Source organism: Misgurnus anguillicaudatus, chromosome 10 (assembly GCF_027580225.2).
Source record: "Misgurnus anguillicaudatus chromosome 10, ASM2758022v2, whole genome shotgun sequence".
Lineage (NCBI taxonomy): Eukaryota > Metazoa > Chordata > Actinopteri > Cypriniformes > Cobitidae > Misgurnus > Misgurnus anguillicaudatus.
This window is the reverse complement of record NC_073346.2, coordinates 30,396,434-30,415,357: the sequence shown is the minus strand read 5'-3', so window position 1 is coordinate 30,415,357 and position 18,924 is coordinate 30,396,434. Positions and strand designations below refer to the sequence as shown.

At 36.5% G+C, this 18,924-nt stretch overlaps 1 protein-coding gene across 2 annotated transcripts in view; it reads right to left on the bottom strand.

Moving 5' to 3' along the window:
* Positions 1-338: 338 nt before the first annotated feature.
* The window catches only part of tsnare1 (T-SNARE Domain Containing 1), a 291,014-nt gene continuing 272,428 nt past the window's right edge, over positions 339-18,924 (bottom strand). Inside the window, exons 13-14 of one of the 2 annotated variants that reach the window (XR_012371599.1) lie at positions 15,582-15,664; positions 339-390 (exon numbers count right to left, since the gene is read on the bottom strand). The gene's annotated coding sequence lies outside the window, so the exon portion shown is untranslated. Of the gene's footprint in view, positions 391-15,570; positions 15,665-18,924 lie in introns of those variants that run through there. The other variant, XM_073872360.1, reaches the window with a different exon arrangement.

Below are 18,924 nucleotides of genomic sequence, written 5' to 3'. Positions count from 1 at the left end.
ACACACACACACACGCACACACACACGCACACACACACACACACACACACACACACACACACACACACACACACACACACACACACACACACACGGATTTCTGGAACTTTGCTCCAACTGTTGCTTTTAGGTGATTCATTTGTCATAGTCTTATAACCTCATAATTCCTCCTTCGGAGTCACTGTATCATTACGACACATAAAGCACACATGAGGCAAAGTATGTTTTGCTAATTCAGCTCCCTGCTGTTTAATGGCCTATTCCACAGTGGGTTCACATTTGATGCCATTTGTATGATACTTTACTTACCCATCTGTTGTCTGCAAAAGAGGTGTCAATCTAGTGTTTAATCTGATGACAGTTTCCATCCCGGAGCAGAAAAACAGACAACTGTAAAATACAAAGACCCTGTTTTTTTTCATTATTTGACAAAAACACAAAGATTTGTTGTTATCATGAATGTACACAAATTAAAGAAGATCTTTCACAGTTTCAAATGATGTCTAACACATATATGTATGAGTATTAATGATGGAGTATTTTAAGTTGATTCTGCTTTGATGAGGAGAAAACACATAAAAACGTGGCGGTGCGTATTGCTATTTTGAGGCAACTAAAATAGACTACGCCATTGACCAACTAAAACCTGGTCTAAAGTCAATATTGTTTTTGTTATTTAATGAGCACGTTAGTAATATGTGCCTATAAACGGGACGACAACACACGTTTGCTTATCATACACATGGATGCGCAGCAGCAACGTTTTGTAATATATAAAAATTAAAGGATTAAAATGTAAAAGATTATTATTGAGTCTCTTGGACATAAATGAGGACCGATTACGAGACAATTAAATGTTTTGCTTTAAACAAATGCAAATATTGCATCTTTTTTAAGTAAAATCTCTAAGTTTACTTCCATGACTGAAAGAAAACGACTTTTAAAGAGGACCAAAGGTTTTAAAAAACAAAAATAAAACAATTAATACACATAAAAAAATGCAATTTTCTAACATCAATCTTAAACTGGTGGTCTTCTTCCTCCGCTTAGTTTTTCAGTTTACAATTTCCGCTATCTAAATAGGGAATCATCATGGTGCGAGCGCAACTGTCTTTTAAAGGCGATGAGAGCTGAGACTCTCATTGGTTTATTCCACATTATGCCCAAAACACACCCATTACTCATTACGAGAATAAGAACAATCCTTTTTGACTTTTGAGGACGACTTTGACATCTGCTGAAGTGTTTCCAGAAAAGTCTTCCAGACGTTCAGCCAATGGTCTTTGGGCGTGAGCTAGACTATTGACCAAACATCACACAAATTCTGTCTGTTCACACTGAAGTCACATTGGACAAAATCAGATTAGAAAATTTGATTCGATTTACTATTATCTACATTGTATTCTCGCCTCTATAGCGAATTGTGTTTAAATTATTGCAAACCCTTGGTCCCCCATTTCTCTCACTTTCCAGACGCCATTCTCCAGTTGGGCCAGAAGGACCACTCATTCAAACGCCACATGTTGTTTTATTTGCTATATGACAGTTGTCGAGGGAGTGCTGCGTGCTGGATTTAGAATATATCTCATACCCAGGGTTGTGGATAATAGCTTACAAGGGAGGCGTATGATTGGTAACGGGCGTTAATGAATTCCTGTGTAACATCTGCCGAGATGCACTCCACATGCTGGCTATTAAAGGGAGGTGATGGAATGCATCTCTTTCGGCAGACATTAATTGCTGTCTCCGCCAGATGCCAATTCTCCCTGCTGGTAGGTAGCTGTGTGATAGACATAGCGGATTGCTCTTGTCTGAAATGAAAAGAAAAGGTTATAAAGCTGATGCAACTGCAGCCCTGTCTCCCGCCCTCAAATGTGTACTAGCCTCTCGTCGGTAAGAACTTTTTCGGAAAGCTGGAATGTTTGGGAAAGCTCTGCCCCCTGCTTCATGTTCCCAGGGTTCCCTGGTGTTCATTAATTAGTCTGTTTAACATTGTTTGTCTAAACAAAGCGCCACATTGATAATTTTCACAGCATTGTGCGGTGCTTGTTTGAACCTGACAGGAGAAGGAAAGGGCAGGCCGTGCGAAGGAGTGTATGACTCATGCTGTCTGTGAAAATGATAGGCCGAGCTTATTATGGCGCTTTTCCATTGCATAGTACCCCACGGTTTAGGTCGGGTCAGCTCACCTCACTTTGGCTTGGTTAGCTTTTCCATCGAGTTTAGTAACACTTGGGAGTGGGAGGGATTATAGGCGTGTTGTTATATTTGCGCTGCCTACTGCTGTGACATCATACAAGTGAAAGCATTGTTGGAATGCTAAACATTCATTTATGTCTCATTCCGCCACAAAATTTAAATTGACCACCACAAATGGATGTTTGCACATCGCGTTTATCACTACCTCTGTCTCACATTACCTCTTCTTTACAAACACCCGTGGCGTCAGTCAACGCACTTCGCTGAGCCTCATTTAGGTTGCATTTAAGCATATTTACGGACATGCGCATCACAAATATGCCACCACAAACTGCAATTCTGGAAAAAAACTGTTATGGTGTTCCTGATTCACAACCTGTATAGGTTTTTATCACTAAAAGGGAGTTTGGGAACTTACAGCAAAGCACATATGACAACAGGTTTACTCGAGACAGCGCAAGCTAGCATGAAGGTAAAGCTAATCTTTTACATTATAGTGATGACGCTGGTAGTGACGATTCTCTCAGACCAATGACTGATCTACAATGTTTTCACGTCACGTTTTGGTATCAGCTCGGCTTGCTTGGAGCCCCAACCAAGGTGGTACTAAAAAAAGTATCAGGTACTACGTACTGCACCCACTGGAAAAGCCCCCAAAAGTAAGCTGACCCGACCCAAACTAAACCGTGGGGTACTATGCAATGGAAATGCACCATTAGTGACCCTAGATTCAGTGAAATCTGAATCACCGAGGTGCCAGAACATTTCTGATATTGCATTTTCGGCGTGTCGCCCTTGATCTGGTCTTTGAGTCCTTGACTTAATTTCTTTGTTATGATTGGAAACAGAAGAAAAACAGTCTTGTCTCATGGTTGTCGAATTGTCGGCCTGATTTTGCTGGAACATTGAAATCAATACAGTGGTTGGACCGTCAATACCGAATAACCGCGGTTCATACCACATACACTGAGCATGAGTTTTCATACTCTTCATTATTCATTATGTGCAATTTCTTCATTTGCTAATGCACAAATTGCAGGCATGACAGCATTACGAAGGTGCACTATACAGGTACTAGATTTAGACATAAGCATGTTTGACGCTTGATAAAATGGCTCTCTGAGATCTCCTGGCATCCTTAGCATCTCATTGCTTTGACAGCTACCCTTCTGCAGCCAATTTACACACCTGCTGCGTGAATGACAGCAAATCAATACAGACAGTGTCACAGACAGTGTTTGACTTTAAGCTTACTGTCCAGTCACGAAACTGGGCATGTGTGAAAACATGCTGTGAATCTGGACGGGATTCAGCCCTACAGTTGGCAGCTTCATTGAATTTGTTATGTCATGCGTTACACTGTTTAAATAAGTGTGAGGTTATGATCAAAGCAAGAGAGAAATGTGTTACCTGTATTCTTAGAGTATTTATATGTCATTTTATAAAATGTACCATATATAATGTAAATGTGTATATAAATAAATATGTTGTACTCTTTGGAACTGTGTGTATAATAACCACCAAAATCAGTATTGTATCAGGTCAGTATTAAAAAGTAAATTCTTAATTTTACGCAAAATCTGATATCCGCCGTATTTTGTCATCTTTTCTCCATTTTTTATATACACACACTCACATAAAGGATTATTAGGAACACCATACTAATACTGTGTTTGACCCCCTTTGCCTTCAGAACTGCCTTAATTCTACGTGGCATTGATTCAACAAGGTGCTGAAAGCATTCTTTAGAAATGTTGTCCCATATCGATAGGTTAGCATCTTGCAGTTGATGGAGATTTGTGGGATGCACCTCCAGGGCACGAAGCTCCCGTTCCACCACATCCAAAAGATGCTCTATTGGGTTGAGATCTAGTGACTATGGGGGCCATTTTAGTACAGTGAACTCATTGTCATGTTCAAGAAACCAATTTGAAATTATTCGAGTTTTGTGACATGGTGCATTATGCTGCCGGAAGTAGCCATCAGAGGATGGGTACATGGTGGTCATAAAGGGATGGACATGATCAAAACAATGCTCAGGTAGGCCGTTGCATTTAAACGATGCCCAATTGGCACTAAGGGGCCTAAAGTGTGCCAAGAAAACATCCCCCACACCATTACACCACCACCACCAGCCTGCACAGTGGTACCAAGGCATGTTCTCATTCTGTTTATGCCAAATTCTGACTCTACCATCTGAATGTCTCAACAGAAATCGAGACTCATCAGACCAGGCAACATTTTTCCAGTCTTCATCTGTCCAATTTTGGTGAACTCGTGCAAATTGTAGCCTCTTTTTCCTATTTGTAGTGGAGATGAGTGGACCCGGTGGGGTCTTCTGCTGTTGTAGCCCATCCGCCTCAAGGTTGTGCGTGTTGTGGCTTCACAAATGCTTTGCTGCATACCTCGGTTGTAACGAGTGGTTTTTTCAGTCAAAGTTGCTCTTCTGTCAGCTTGAATCAGTCGGCCCATTCCCCTCTGACCTCTAGCATCAACAAGGCCTTTTCGCCCACAGGACTGCTGCATACTGGATGTTTTTCCCTTTTCACACGATTCTTTGTAAACCCTAGAAATGGTTGTGCGTGAAAATCTCAGTAACTGAGCAGATTGTGAAAAACTCAGACCGGCCCGTCTGGCACCAACAACCATGCCATGCTCAAAATTGCTTAAATCACCTTTCTTTCCCATTCTGACATTCAGTTTCGAGTTCAGGAGATTGTCTTGACCAGGACCACACCCCTAAATCAATTGAAGCAACTGCCATGTGATTGGTTAATTAGATAATTGCATTAATGAGAAATTGAACAGGTGTTCCTAATAATCCTTTAGGTGAGTGTATGTATCAAAAGTGACTTACAATGCGTTACAAGGTATACATTTATCAATATATGTGCTCCCTGGGGCTCAAATCCATAACCTTTTGCACTGCTCATTTAATTGAGCAATATCATAGAAGCAGGTAAATCAAGTATTTTTGTCCACAAGAAGCTATCAAAACTGAGAAACTGCATCATATCTGTGTGTATATATGTGTTTAAATTCTGCCTTTACCCACAACCTCTCCTCCAGTATAATCTCCCAAGCATCATAACAGCGCAATCTGTAATGACCACGTGCCTCTCCAGCCCCCTCATGCGGCACCGGCTCACAGAAAGGCCATAAAAGCTCCAGCACAGACACCAGGGGACAATATGATTAACCCCCCACACCATGGTTCACCAATGCCTGCAGGCAGAGCCGAGAGGCCTGCTAAAAAAGGACATCCCTGGAGAGCCACTCAGAGACGCTGTCGTCCCAAGTGCATATGCTCACACGGTACACGGGATTGCCCGGCAGTCATTGCACATCTCACAAAGATAAAGAGTTAATAGATGTCTTGTGGAATATAATAGGAGCCAATCCAAACGGTGACACATCATGTCAGCAGAAATGACTGGATGTGACATTTAATTTGTGTCGTCACCGTTTCCTTCATGTCTTACTGTAAGAGAACAGATCACTGGAAAACATGATAACACGTTTGGGTCCTTTTGAAGTTTGAAGGATTTTCGGGTTACTATATGAGTGAATGCTGACAGCCTCAGTCACCATCCACTCCCATAGTAATCAGAAAACCCAAAACAACACTATTTGGGTTCTGAAGAACAAAAAAGACATTGGGGATCACACAACTTGAGGGCGAATGAATAAAACGTTTTTTTGGGGGTGAATTATCCCCTTAAGAGGTCTGAGTTTGTTTTGTAGAGGGGTAAAGTGTGTAAACACCCAGAGTCACATATAGACACAAAATTCTGATGCGCATATAATTTTTTAACTCCTAAAACCTGCATTTGATAAACTTTATTGATCCCAGAGGGAAATTAACATGTCACAGCAGTACGCTTCCCAAGACTAGTAATAAAAAATGTAATAAAAAACATGTGGGTTTCATGGTGGTGTAAGTCCCCGTTTACTGGGTTGGGAAAGCAGTAGTATTGTTTAGTGAGACTGGAGTCATCTGGGGTCAGGCTGCATCTGCCGAGTGGTAATAGATTAGAGAAATATCAGGTGTGAATCCTGTAGACAAAGGGCCCCAGTGTGTGCTCATCTCTCACATATTTATTTTCACTCGCTGCGGGATGGTATCACACAGAATCCAACAAAAAACAAAGACAGTGTCTTGCTTTATGCAGCTGAGATTCTTAAATACTTTTATTAAGTAGTTGATTATACCACAATACCACTCATAAGTCGAATAGGTTATATTTGTAGCAATAGCCAACAATACATTGTATTGGTCAAAATGATCGATTTTTATCACAAAAACATAAGGATATTAAATAAAGACAATTAAAATATAATTTGTAAATTTCCTATTGTAAATATATCAAAATTGTATTTATCATTAGTAATATGTTGTTAAGGACTTAATTTGGGAAACTTTAAAGGCAATTTTCTTAAGATTTTTGGGCACTATCAGATTCCAGGTTTCAAATAGTACATCTTGGCTAAATATTTTCCTATTCTAAAAAAATCTCAATGGAAATCTTATTTATTAAGCTTTCGGGTCAAAAAAATTGACCCTTACGACTGGTTTTGTGGTCACATGTATTGAAAGTGGTAAGATCATTTGAATCTACAGTACTTACATGTGAGAGGGATTTAATTGATTGAAGAAGCATTTTGTGTAGGGATAACAGTGAAGCTTGTCTGAGTTTAATCCAATAATGTAAGAACTTTGTGACAGGTCTCTTTCTGAGAAAGATCACCTGCAGGGATACTCGATAACAAGTGCCAACATATTGAAGTATTGAATAGACTAAAACTATACAGTACACACAGTATCGCAAACAGAAGAAATAAACTTCATCTAAACAGATGTTTTTTAATGAAAAGTTATTATTTTGAATTAAAGTTGGTCATAAAACAATGTACAATTATTATGTAGATGCACAAATCATATATTAAACAGATATTGTTGATTGACTTACCTGCACTGTAAAAAGTGTTTCTGTGCCTTAGTAGATTTTACAAAAATAAAATGAGTAAACTGTATTAAAATTTTGAATTCTTTTTTTTAATTAAAATATGATTTAAAAATAACATAAAAATTTGAGTAATTCTAAATGAGCACATAATTGAGTTAATTCAACTTAATTTATCATGTATAATTTACTTAAATTTGTTAGAAGAAAATTAACTTAATAATTTTGTGTTGAAACTACATGAATGATTTTAGGAAACATAACTAACTAGGCAGTAGACTCGTAGTTCCCAGCATGGGACTGCATTTAGATGTTTTTTAACTAAATGTTAGTTTTTAATATTCATTTATCTTCAATATTTAGAAGAGTTTCTGTTTCTTTTTTGTAGTTAACCATTGTTCAGAAGACTAATGCTTATAGACTGCATACTGAAGTATGTTGCACTTTACAGCTGCCCAAAATGAAACTGGATGGGCGCGTTGATTAAATAAACATTTTGTGCCCTCATCTCACGGAATGATGAAGTATAAATCAATGTTTGTGGAAACAACAACAACAAACCATAAAAAAGTTACCTGTACCAAGAAAAGTAAGTTAAACTAACTGAGCAATACTAGTACTATTAGTTAACTCAACTTGATTTTGTTGTGTTTGTATTAAGTAGTCTATTATACTTAAAAAATGCTGCAAGTTGACTCAACTTAAAACATTCAATGCAGCCACCTGCCTTATTTTTATACACTGTAAAAATATTTGCTGCCTTAAAATTTTTTTTTTTGCTTAATCAAATCAGATTTTAAAGTGGTGAGTTGTTATAACTTATAAATTATAGTTGAAATAAGGCAACTTCATTTTATAAGTTGTAGCAACTCATCTCTTGTCAAGATAAATAATAGTAGGTTGAAATGACTTGTAAATCTGAGTTGATCAAGCAAAATAATCTAAGGGAGCGAATAATTGTTTACAGTGTAGTGTTAAAGGAATTAATTGAAATATAAAAATGTAACAAAGAATTTTCTATGAAGATGCAGGCATGTTATCAACATATATGGGAGTAAACATGACCAAATACACTTAAAGGTAATTGTTTTCTTTTACTATTGTATCGGTTAATAATGTTTTTTTTTTTTTTGCTTTACGATGTTGGCTCCTATACGTGACCCTGGACCACAAAACCAGTCATTAGGGTACCATTTATTTTTTAAATTGAGATTTATACATAATCTGAATGCTACAAATAGAATTGCTTTCCATTGATGTACTGTATGATTTGATAAGACAATATTTGTCAGAGATACAGCTATTTACAAATCTGGAATCTGAAAATCGCCGTCAAAGTTGTCCAAAAGAAGTCATTAGCAAATGCATTCACTCACAAAACTAAAGTTTTGAAATATGATAAAAAATGAACACAATGTCTTCATGGAACATGATCTTTACTTATCCTAATGACCTAAATGGCATAAAATACTATCTATAGTATGTATTTTGGCTTTTGATACAAACATACATGGTTTGTGGTCTGGTTTCACATAGTAAAAGAAAACATAAGAGTTAAAATGCTTTGTTTGTGTTCAACTGAAGAAATGAAGTCATAAACATCTGGAATGGAGTAAATTATAAGAAAATCTTTAACTATTCTTTAAAGAGGACATTTCACAAGACTTATGTAAAATGTCCCCAGAGTACATATGTGAAATTTTAGCTCAAAATATAGATATTAAAATTAAAATTGCCACTTTGTAGGTGTGAGCAAAATGTGCCATTTTGGGTGTGTCCTTTAAAATGCAAATGAGCTGATCTCTGCACTAAATGGCAGTGTCGTTGTTGGATAGTGCAGATTAAGGGGTGGTTTAATCCCCTTTTGACATCACAAGAGGAGCCACATTTCAATGACCTATTTTTTCACATGCTTGCAGAGAATGGTTTACCAAAACTAAGTTACTGGGTTGATATTTTTCACATTGTCTAGGCTGATGCACTGGGGACCCAATTATAGCACTTAAACATGGAAAGAGTCAGATTTTTATAATATGTCCCCTTTAAAGTATGTTAACAAACCCCCAATGATTTAAATTTTGTGCATGACTTGATGCATAACTTGTAGCATTGTGTAATATTTTGCTTTTGGCTCAAGTTGGCTTTGCTTTATCGCTTTGTGCTGTGCAACAGATTTCTAATAGTCTATAAAACACAAATAATACGCAATCCCAGAATTTCGCAGTGGAACTGTCAGTCCCATGTCAGTGAGAGTAAATGCACTGAATAAACTTCCCACAAGCCAACGCTTAAAGCAGCGGGCTTCACTAATACTGTCATTTGCCGTTCTTCCTGCCGACCGTCAACTGCAGAGTAATTACATTTTAAACGATTCTGCACACAACTGCTGAGGCATTACGTTTTTGATTCGCCCAAATCACACAGAGAACAAAAATCTAATGGGAGAGGGGGGATAAGAAATGTTCATTCAATGTTCCATTCCCTGATAACTGCACGCAAGTTCTCCGTGCCTCTGGTGTCCATTTATAATATTTAGAATATTTATTTATTTTGCAAACTCCGCATAATCGCTTTGGCTATAGGTAATATCAGAAAAAGCCGGAGTTCCCGCCTAATGCATTATTCATGAGCGACTGCAGAGGAACCAGGAGGTTTACAAGATAGGACTGCGATTTGGCAGAGTCATCTCTCTCTTTATCTCTCCCAAAAACCTCTTGGACAAGAAGAGAAAGGCCACTGGATAGAACCGAATGTGTTTAATGAACAAAATTACACAAGGATGAAGTAATGGAGATTAATAACTTGTAGGAGCTTGCTGCAAAATTATGCTCCTTATACTCAGAAATAACCTTCTACTGTCTGCCTCTCGGGACAAATGCACTTGCTTGAAATAGTTCACCCAAATATGAATATTCTCTCATTATTTAACTTTCTCTCATATAATTTAAAACTGATATATCTTTTGTGAAACACAAAACGACAGTTTTAAAGAAAGTACTCGTGGTTCTTTGCATTACATTAAATGGGAATTGAGGCTTTCAAGTTTCTAAAGTATAAATGGCTAATCATTTTAAAACGACGTGTTCACTGCGAGTTAATTCCTCATTTCTTCTGAACTCTTGACCACTGCCTCTCAAGCTCTCTGGCTCATTTGGAGTGTAAGGTGCAAGCTGTAGATGGGAGATAAATGACTTCATTAAAGTGCGGCTCGCACTGTGCTCAAATGATTCTCGAATTGCTGTCATGCCACCAGAGATTATAAACTTCATAAGTCAATATGTTTCGATAATAGGATAATGTTCGCACCTTCGCCAGCTAAAACGGGAGTTCAGAAGTGAGACGGACATACCAGTGTATATAATCCTTATATGAAGGACAACAGGTTTTCAAAACGAATCTTGGACGGTGCTTTGATATTAATGGTGAGCAGGGGCTTTCATGTTTTTTTAAAGTTGCACAAAAATGATCATAGTAGTCCATACAACTCCATATGGATTAGAAGATACAATATTAGAAGATAAAATTTTTAAAGAAATGTTTATTTAAAATTACATACATTATTTCTTATTTACTTAATGTCCTTTGTGTCTCGGGGTCCTATTGTAATGATCTAAGCGCATTATCTAAAGCGCACGTGTCCGATTCCACTTTTGCTAATTTAATGACGGGAAAAATTTTTATGTGCACTGTCTAAATGGGTTGATCCTATTCTCATAATGAGTAATGTGTTTGTTTTGGGCGTAATGTGCAATAAACCAATAAGAGTCTCAGCTCTCATCATCTTTAAAAGCAAGTTGCGCCATGCCTAATCCCGATTCAGATGACAGAATTTGTAAACTGAAAAACTAAACGGAGGAAGAAGACCACCAGTTTAAGATTTATTCTAAACAATTGTGTTGTTTTCATTTGTATTGCAACTTATTCATGGAAGTAAAATTAGCAGGCATTTAATTGCTGTAAATAAATGGATAGCCTACATGATCTGTGCTATCTCAAAAAATAATTTACAAATATACAAAAAAAGGTTTGTACTCTAAAAATAGTTTATTTGTAACAAACAAAAGATAAAGAATTTACAAATGTGTGGAGAGCCTTCAGCACTCGAACAGCGCCATGAGTTTTTAGCATTACTTAAAAACGGTTCTCATCTCAACATATCCGCAGGTACAAAGTCATCATATACAATAAATCTGTGGGTAGCATTTAAAAAAAAAAACATTTAAAAATATATGCAATATTTGCATTTGTTTAAAGCAAAGCATTTATTTACTTATCAGGCTACAGGTGAAGGAGCTCTTTACGCCTTCTAACATCTCGTAATCGATCCTCCTTTACGTCCAAGAGACTCAATAAAAATCTTTTACATTTTAATCCTTAGATTTTTTATATTTTAAAACGTTTATGTGCTGCTGCAATCATCCATGTGATAAGCAAACGTGTGTTGTCTTCCCGTTTATAGGCGCAAATTACTTATGTGCTCATTAAATAACAAAAACAATATTGCGGCATTGACTTTAGACTACTTTAGACTATTGTGTACTATAGGTGGTGACGTCACTGCCTGCAAGAAAACTTTGCTTTAAACAAATGCATCTTTTTTTAAATGTTTTTTTAAATGCTACCCCATGGGTTTATTGTATATGATGACTTTGTACCTGTGGAAATGCTGAGATGAAAACCTTTATGCTTTTCAAAACCCTCACGGCGCTGTCCGAGTGCTGAAACGTTTCAGCTCTTCACACGTTTGTAAATTCTTTATTTGTTACAAATAAAGTATTTTTGGAGCGCAAACATTTTCTTGCATATTTGTAAATTATTTTTTGAGATAGCACTGATGGCTAGCCATACATTTACATCAATTAAAAGCCTGCTAATTTTACTTCCATTACTTAAAGAAAACGACTTTTAAAGCTTATAATACCCAAAAATAACAGTTTTAATACAAATGAAAACCACACAATTTTTTAATATCAATCTTAACCAGTGTTGGGTAAGTTACTCAAAAAAAGTAATTAATTACTAGTTACTAATTACATCTTCAATCATGTAATTAGATTACTTTACAAATTACTCTCTCCAAAAAGTATTTAATTACTTACTAATTACTTTCTAAATCCTATTAGTACATGATACAACAATAGGCTTGAAATGGCTCGAAAAAATAATATATAAAAGTACATCAATTATTCTGGTCCCACTTTAGGGTCCAATTCTCTCTATTAACTAACTTTTGCATCAATATACTCCAACTACTGCTTATTAATAACAAAGAAGCTGCTAATTTTAAGTATTGGTAGAAATGTGGAGGGTTAAGGATGTAGAATAAGGTTTTGCAGAATCAGGCATTAATATGTGCTATTAAGTATTAATAAACAGCCAACATCTCATTAATATTAATGCTTATAATCAACCAGTTTATAATAAGAATTTTAAACTAAAACCATGTTAAATCCACTATTGTATTATAGTATTTAGTTACATCAGAAGTAACTGTAATTAGATTACAAGAAAAATAAGAGTAATCCCTTACTTTACTTTTTCAATTAAACTACAGTAACTAATTACTTAGTAACTAGTTACACCCAACACTGATCTTAACTCATTCACCGCCAGCCTTTTTGAGAAAAGTTGCCCACCTGCATTTTTGTGATTTTAACAAAATTTTCACAAAATTCCTTGCAGGAAAAATTATTTTCTATAAATATATAAACATACAAATTATATCAAATTAAAGAACACACCCTCTGCTTTCAAACAAACAATAAACAAACAAACAAAATGGGGAAAAAACGTTTCATTATATATTTACTTTTTCTACTTAATTTAACCACTGAAATATGGATATTTCTCTTCAAAAATACAACATTTTGAGCAAAAAGCTTAAAAAGTGCGTTTTTGTAAAGAAATTTATGTTAGAGATCAGACTTAGAATGACTATCAAACATAAAGGCAGTAAAAAATTATTCATTAAATCTTTTTAACTTCCGTTTTTGATAAATTCGTTTTGGCGCCATCTGGTGGATAAAAGCGGTATTATACTTTCACTTTGAAATTCGTCCAGAAAAGCATTTTTATTAGTTAAATATGAACTCATAAATGACGAGATAACTCGTCAATGGCGGTGAATGAGTTAAACTGGTGGTCTTCTTCCTCCACTTAGTTTTTATTTTACTAATTTCACCATCTAAATAGGGAAATGGCATAGCGCCAGCGCAACTGGCTTTTAAAGGGGGTGAGAGCAGAGACTCTTATTGGTTTATTGCACGTTACGCCCAAAACACACCCATTACTCATTACGAAAATAGGAACAACCCTTTAAGACAATGCGATTGGCGCAAAAACATTTTTCCCGTCGTCAAATTAGCAAAGGTGGAATCGGACACGTGCGTTTAGACCTTGCGCTTTTGACAATGCGCTTAGATCGTGAAAATAGGGCCCAAGGTCTGTTTACACACACACAGCTTTTCAAAAGAGCTACTCTGAAAAACAGCCAATCAGAGCAAAGCTCAACATTATTATTCCTGACCCTTTCAAATAAGGTATAATAGATCATTTGATTCCGGGGGGAATTGTAGGGTTGTAAATGGACATGTAAAACTGTCTCTAGATCATTTTTTTTCATGTAATAAAGCCACATACCTTCTATCAGAGAACTATTTAACACATAATTTCAATGCATTCTTTGGCACCTTTAAAGCTAAGCTTAACCAAAATGACAGCAAATGTAGAAGACTTTCCCGACAAGATTTCTTAAGAAAAAGCTGTGCAGTAGCACCTGTAATCTGAGCTTTTACTGTAAAGCCCTCGGGGCAAGCCTCCGGCGACCCTCTGCTTCACTTCAGCCATAGTGCACCACAGATTGATCTGCGAAAATTGTACAGAGCTTCTCTCAACCTTTTCTGTCGGTGGTAAAAAAGAGCCAATCGCTCATTGCTGCCATTACTGGCCTGCATGCCGTGAATAATGCAATTTGTATCCTACGTGGAGCGAATCCGAAACAACAGCCAGTCCAATAGACAAACAGCCTATCTGAGTGGAAATCCACTTAAAGCAATGACCAGGACAAATCTCTAAGTATTGCTAACATGCTCATGACCCATGAATTCATTGTTAAACCTGTTATTTGCACATTTTGGAATACTATTACTTTTAAGTCAAGTTTGTTGTGCAAAAAAAATCAAAATGTTGAGAAAATGTAAAGTTTTAAACACTCTAAAAATAGCTGGGTTATTTTTGACCCATAATGGGTAAATATTGGACAGAACACATGCTGGGTTGAAAATTACCTAATGTTGGGTTGTTGTTGTTATGCAACCATGGGATATAATAACCCAGCATTGGGTCAATTTTAATTCAGCGGTGTGTTCTTTCCAATGTTTACCCATTATGGGTCAAAAATAACCCAGCCATCTTTAAGAGTGAAATTTTCTAAATTAAGTCCTTGGTAATACATATTACAATGTAACCAGTTTAATTTACTACACAATCACAATTCTACCCATTTTCACTACACAATTTTCCCATCTGCACTGTATTGTAAGTCAGTGGCGGCCGGTGACTTCTTTTTTTTAAAGCACTCAATGCGAAGTTCATCACAACATGTATGTAGCCCGTCATGTGTGTGGTTCGTAATTTCAGGATGTGTGTTCTGCGCGTCGAGTGAACCTATGTGCATCACGTGTCTTGTCAAAATAAGTGCCTGCTGCAGACGCGTCTAAAGGGTTTACTCTGCGGTTTACTCACATAATCTCATGCGTAATCAGAGTTTACTGTTAATGGAGTGTCTTGCATGTATTTTGTGAACGTGAGCGTCTCTTTTATCATAAACGGTTGTGATGCATGTGCAGCAGGCACTTATTTTGACAAAACACGTGATGCACATGGTTCACATGATGCAACAAACACATATTTTAAAAACACGAGCAACACACGGCACTCCAAACACATATTTTGAATTTGCGCCCCTCAGAAGAGCAGTCACATTTTTGTATTGATAACAAAAATCAGCAGCGGTCAAACTAAAATCTGTTTATATGAGCTCTTAAGACAGAAGCATTAACCAAAAAGCTATTCAGTTATTCACCTCTCATTTTGTGCTGTTGTGACAAAGGATCGATAAACCTCAGTCTTACTGGATCTCTTAATGGGTACTTTAATTGGTGACTTAATTATTTTCCTCCAAAGTCATGACACATATTTATGCAAGGTAAATGCCACTTAGTTAATCATTGAAATGAACACTTAAAACAATAAAACATTTTAGATGAACTACAGCTTTAAGAAGGTTTGTACTGACACACATACTGTACACTCATACAGTACACACACACACACTCTCTCTTACATACAGACACAAAAACAACAATGCTCTTTGTGTCCTGCTGGGAGATGTTCTGAAAGGTGTTAGATTTGTTGTACCTGGGTTTTAAAGGTCACCAGTTGACCTTCTCTAAGCGCTAACAGGCATTGGAACTGAAATGGATTGGGTTTCGAAGCAGCAGCTACAATGACACAGAGACACAGAAGTTCAGTAAGCATAGATCATCATTAACTGTAAAAAACTGCATTGACAGAGAGTGTCGTATACAACTATTTACAAAGACTATTATTTGAATATCTATAATTTTCCAAAGAGAAAACCATTCTGCAATATTTGACATAACATACGTAAGGAATAATTGACGACGGCCCGTTAAATTATTAAAAAATAATGCAAACCCAAGGTGGTGCATTATTTTCAAATAATTCAAAGGACCGGAGTCAATTATTCTTCTTATGCCACAGCTACCACAAAAATTGCTCTGGTGCCTATTTTTAAGACATTTGACAGGTCAGGTGTGTGGTTTACAGAAAAATAATCAACACCCATGGAAAATTTCTCAGCCAATCAGAATAAATCATTAACAGGCCCGTGGTATAATGTAGGGGTGCGCGGGGCAAAAACTAACGCGGGGTTAGTGGTAACACGGACTGTTCACATTGTTGCACAAGGTTGAGCATTTAGTTTTTCCTATATTTTTTTCATGTTGCCAAAAGACGATCTCCCGCAAATTACTGGAAATGTATAATGTTTTTCCAGAGAGTTATTGATGAAAGACATGTAGGTAAATGTTTTCATTATATGTTTTTTTTTTCGGTTTCTCAGTTGGGTAAGATACCAAATCCAATGCCATATTAATCAATGTCTTGTTGACTAAAACATAGCATCGTTTTGAAATATGTCTGTAGCTCTTAGCAACTTTTTTGGTGGGCTTGAAAATATTTTGACCCAGCGGGGTTAATTGTAACGCTATGTTACAACTAACCCCTCTTACGATATGAAAACCGCTATTGTTTGCGTAATTCTTGCTGTTGTTTTAAATAGGCTACACACAAATGCTGGCTGTCAACAAAATAAATGTGCCTGTCTTATCAAAAATCGTGTGTCAAATTTATTTGTGTTTATATCTTTAATATTGATTGAATAAGGTCACGTCAAAGATTAATATCATAATGAATTGAATGCCTTAAATCAGACTTTGATGCTCATTATCTCATAATTTGATTTTAAAACTGTAGTATGGTTATTACAGACTGGGTCACATATAAAAAATGTTTTTTGTCGTAATTGTGCTGCTTTTTCTCACATATTTAGACATTTGTATCCATTTATAATTGAACTATTGTTAGAAAATGGCTGGATGAATGAATACAGTGTGGATACCTGTCTATTATAGACATATATAAACAATATCCACTTCAAGTATATAGACAAAATAATATTGAAATATTTGCCTGTGAACTTAATTTTAGCAATTGTTACAACTAACCCCCTGCCTGTTACAATGAACCCCACCTATGGGGTAAGTTGTAACGTTTGCACTTCTGTCACATTTGGTGTAATTGTCCAAGAATGGTAGTAAGAAGTACTAGCAACAAACTTCAAATGTTCATTTGTAGCAGAGTTGTGTGTGTTGCTTGTGTAAAAATATCATTAATCAAACTCAAATATTTTTTTAAATGATTGAGTCAAAACTAAAAAGCGTTAGGTTGTGCCTGCTCTCCCCTATATTATACAACATTTTATGCAGTATATTCATTTTAAAATAAGTTATGTAGCGGATACTCGCTAAACGTGCTTTGTACAAAATTAAAGAAGTTTACATAAACATGCAATTTTTCGTCGTATTATTGTAAGGTGTGCATTAACTTCATTGAAGTATAATTTTGTAATGTACTGTACTGTAGAGGAAAGCTTGCATGCCTCAGTTTGGGAAACCACTGAAACATGACTTGTAACTGCTTTCTGAGGTTGCACTTGTTTGTCTCTACTCGTGTGTGAGTTCATCACGTTTTTTCAGCTCTGCCTCAAACCAATTCATTTAATTGTCATATTGCGCCCAACTGAGTCGGCCAGGACAACATAATCCCTCTATTTCACCAAACACGGTGCCTTCTCTCATCCATAGTAATTTGCCTACATTGATCAGAGCAAAATCATTCCCTGCAACAGGAGGCTGAGCAAAATGAACAGGTTTCCTTCCCCCCATGTGATGCTAAATTATAGAAAATTATTATCTCCACTTGTGAAGAAGCTTTTTAGCTCTCATGACTGCACAATGCCCCTCATTCCCCTAAGGCCCGCCTATCTCTCAAAAAGACACGGCCACAAACACGGCCACAACTGTAGACTGCTGTACGGTATTACTCTTGCTTTATTGGGCTCAACTTGATAGGGTTCTGTGGCACATCAAACAACTCTGCGAGGAGCTCTTATAGCTTTGTCCTGCTTGTTATTGTTTCTTCTTCTGCTGTGTTTTCCTGTTATGTAGACTCATACAAGACTAAGATATTGTTGAAATAAAACAAAGTTTTTACTTGTAATAATACACAGAAAAGATTATTAGTGTTTAAAACTGGTCCCTGCACTATTATGAGCATCTTGAGGGGTGGCAAAGGAGAAAAGCAGATGGCTTGGTGAGCTTGGAGTGCAGAGAAGGATGCAAGGGCTCCAGACAATGCAGAAACAGACTGTGGTTCAAATGAGCTTTCTTCAGCTCCAAATGAAAATGAGCTTTTGTTTGAGGTCTGTTTTAATGACGGGCATAATACTGCTCATTAAATTTCAGTTTTCAAACATGTGAAATCTGGAGCCAGCAGTCCCGGTTGTAGCTTACACATGCAGAGATAACATCTGATTCAGCACGTCTGAATGAAAGTTTGCCATCTGAATGTCGAATGAGAAACATCTGGAAACTTCGCTATGGGTCTGTGAGTTTCTAAGAGACTTTGAAGTCATTTGAAATTATTTTTCTGCAGTAAAGACAGGGAATTATGGGAAATCACTGCACCACACTAAACCTATGTTTCGGTGGCTTAATTGTGTGCAATAGGTCTTTATTTTTACGTTATTTGCCTTTAATTCCTGAATAGTGTAATGTGTAATAAAATACAATTAATCCTGGCGGGTTATATTAAAAATCTTATCCCAGAACATGTCATCATAGAAAAATGATACCCCAAAATATAATTTTATACTCTAATATATTAAGTTTCTCCTGCTGCCGGTAGAGGCGCTAATTTGGTAAATGCATCTATTGGTCGTATTTGGTGAAATAAACAAACGACCAAAGCAATCAAATGGGTTGGAGAATAGGTTGAAAAAGTGTTAAAAAGTTGAAAAATTGTAAAAATTATCCCAAGCTGCCAATAGGTCAGTAACCTTAATAAGCATCTAATATATTTAGGTACAGTTATGTATCTATTTGATACCGATGTGTGC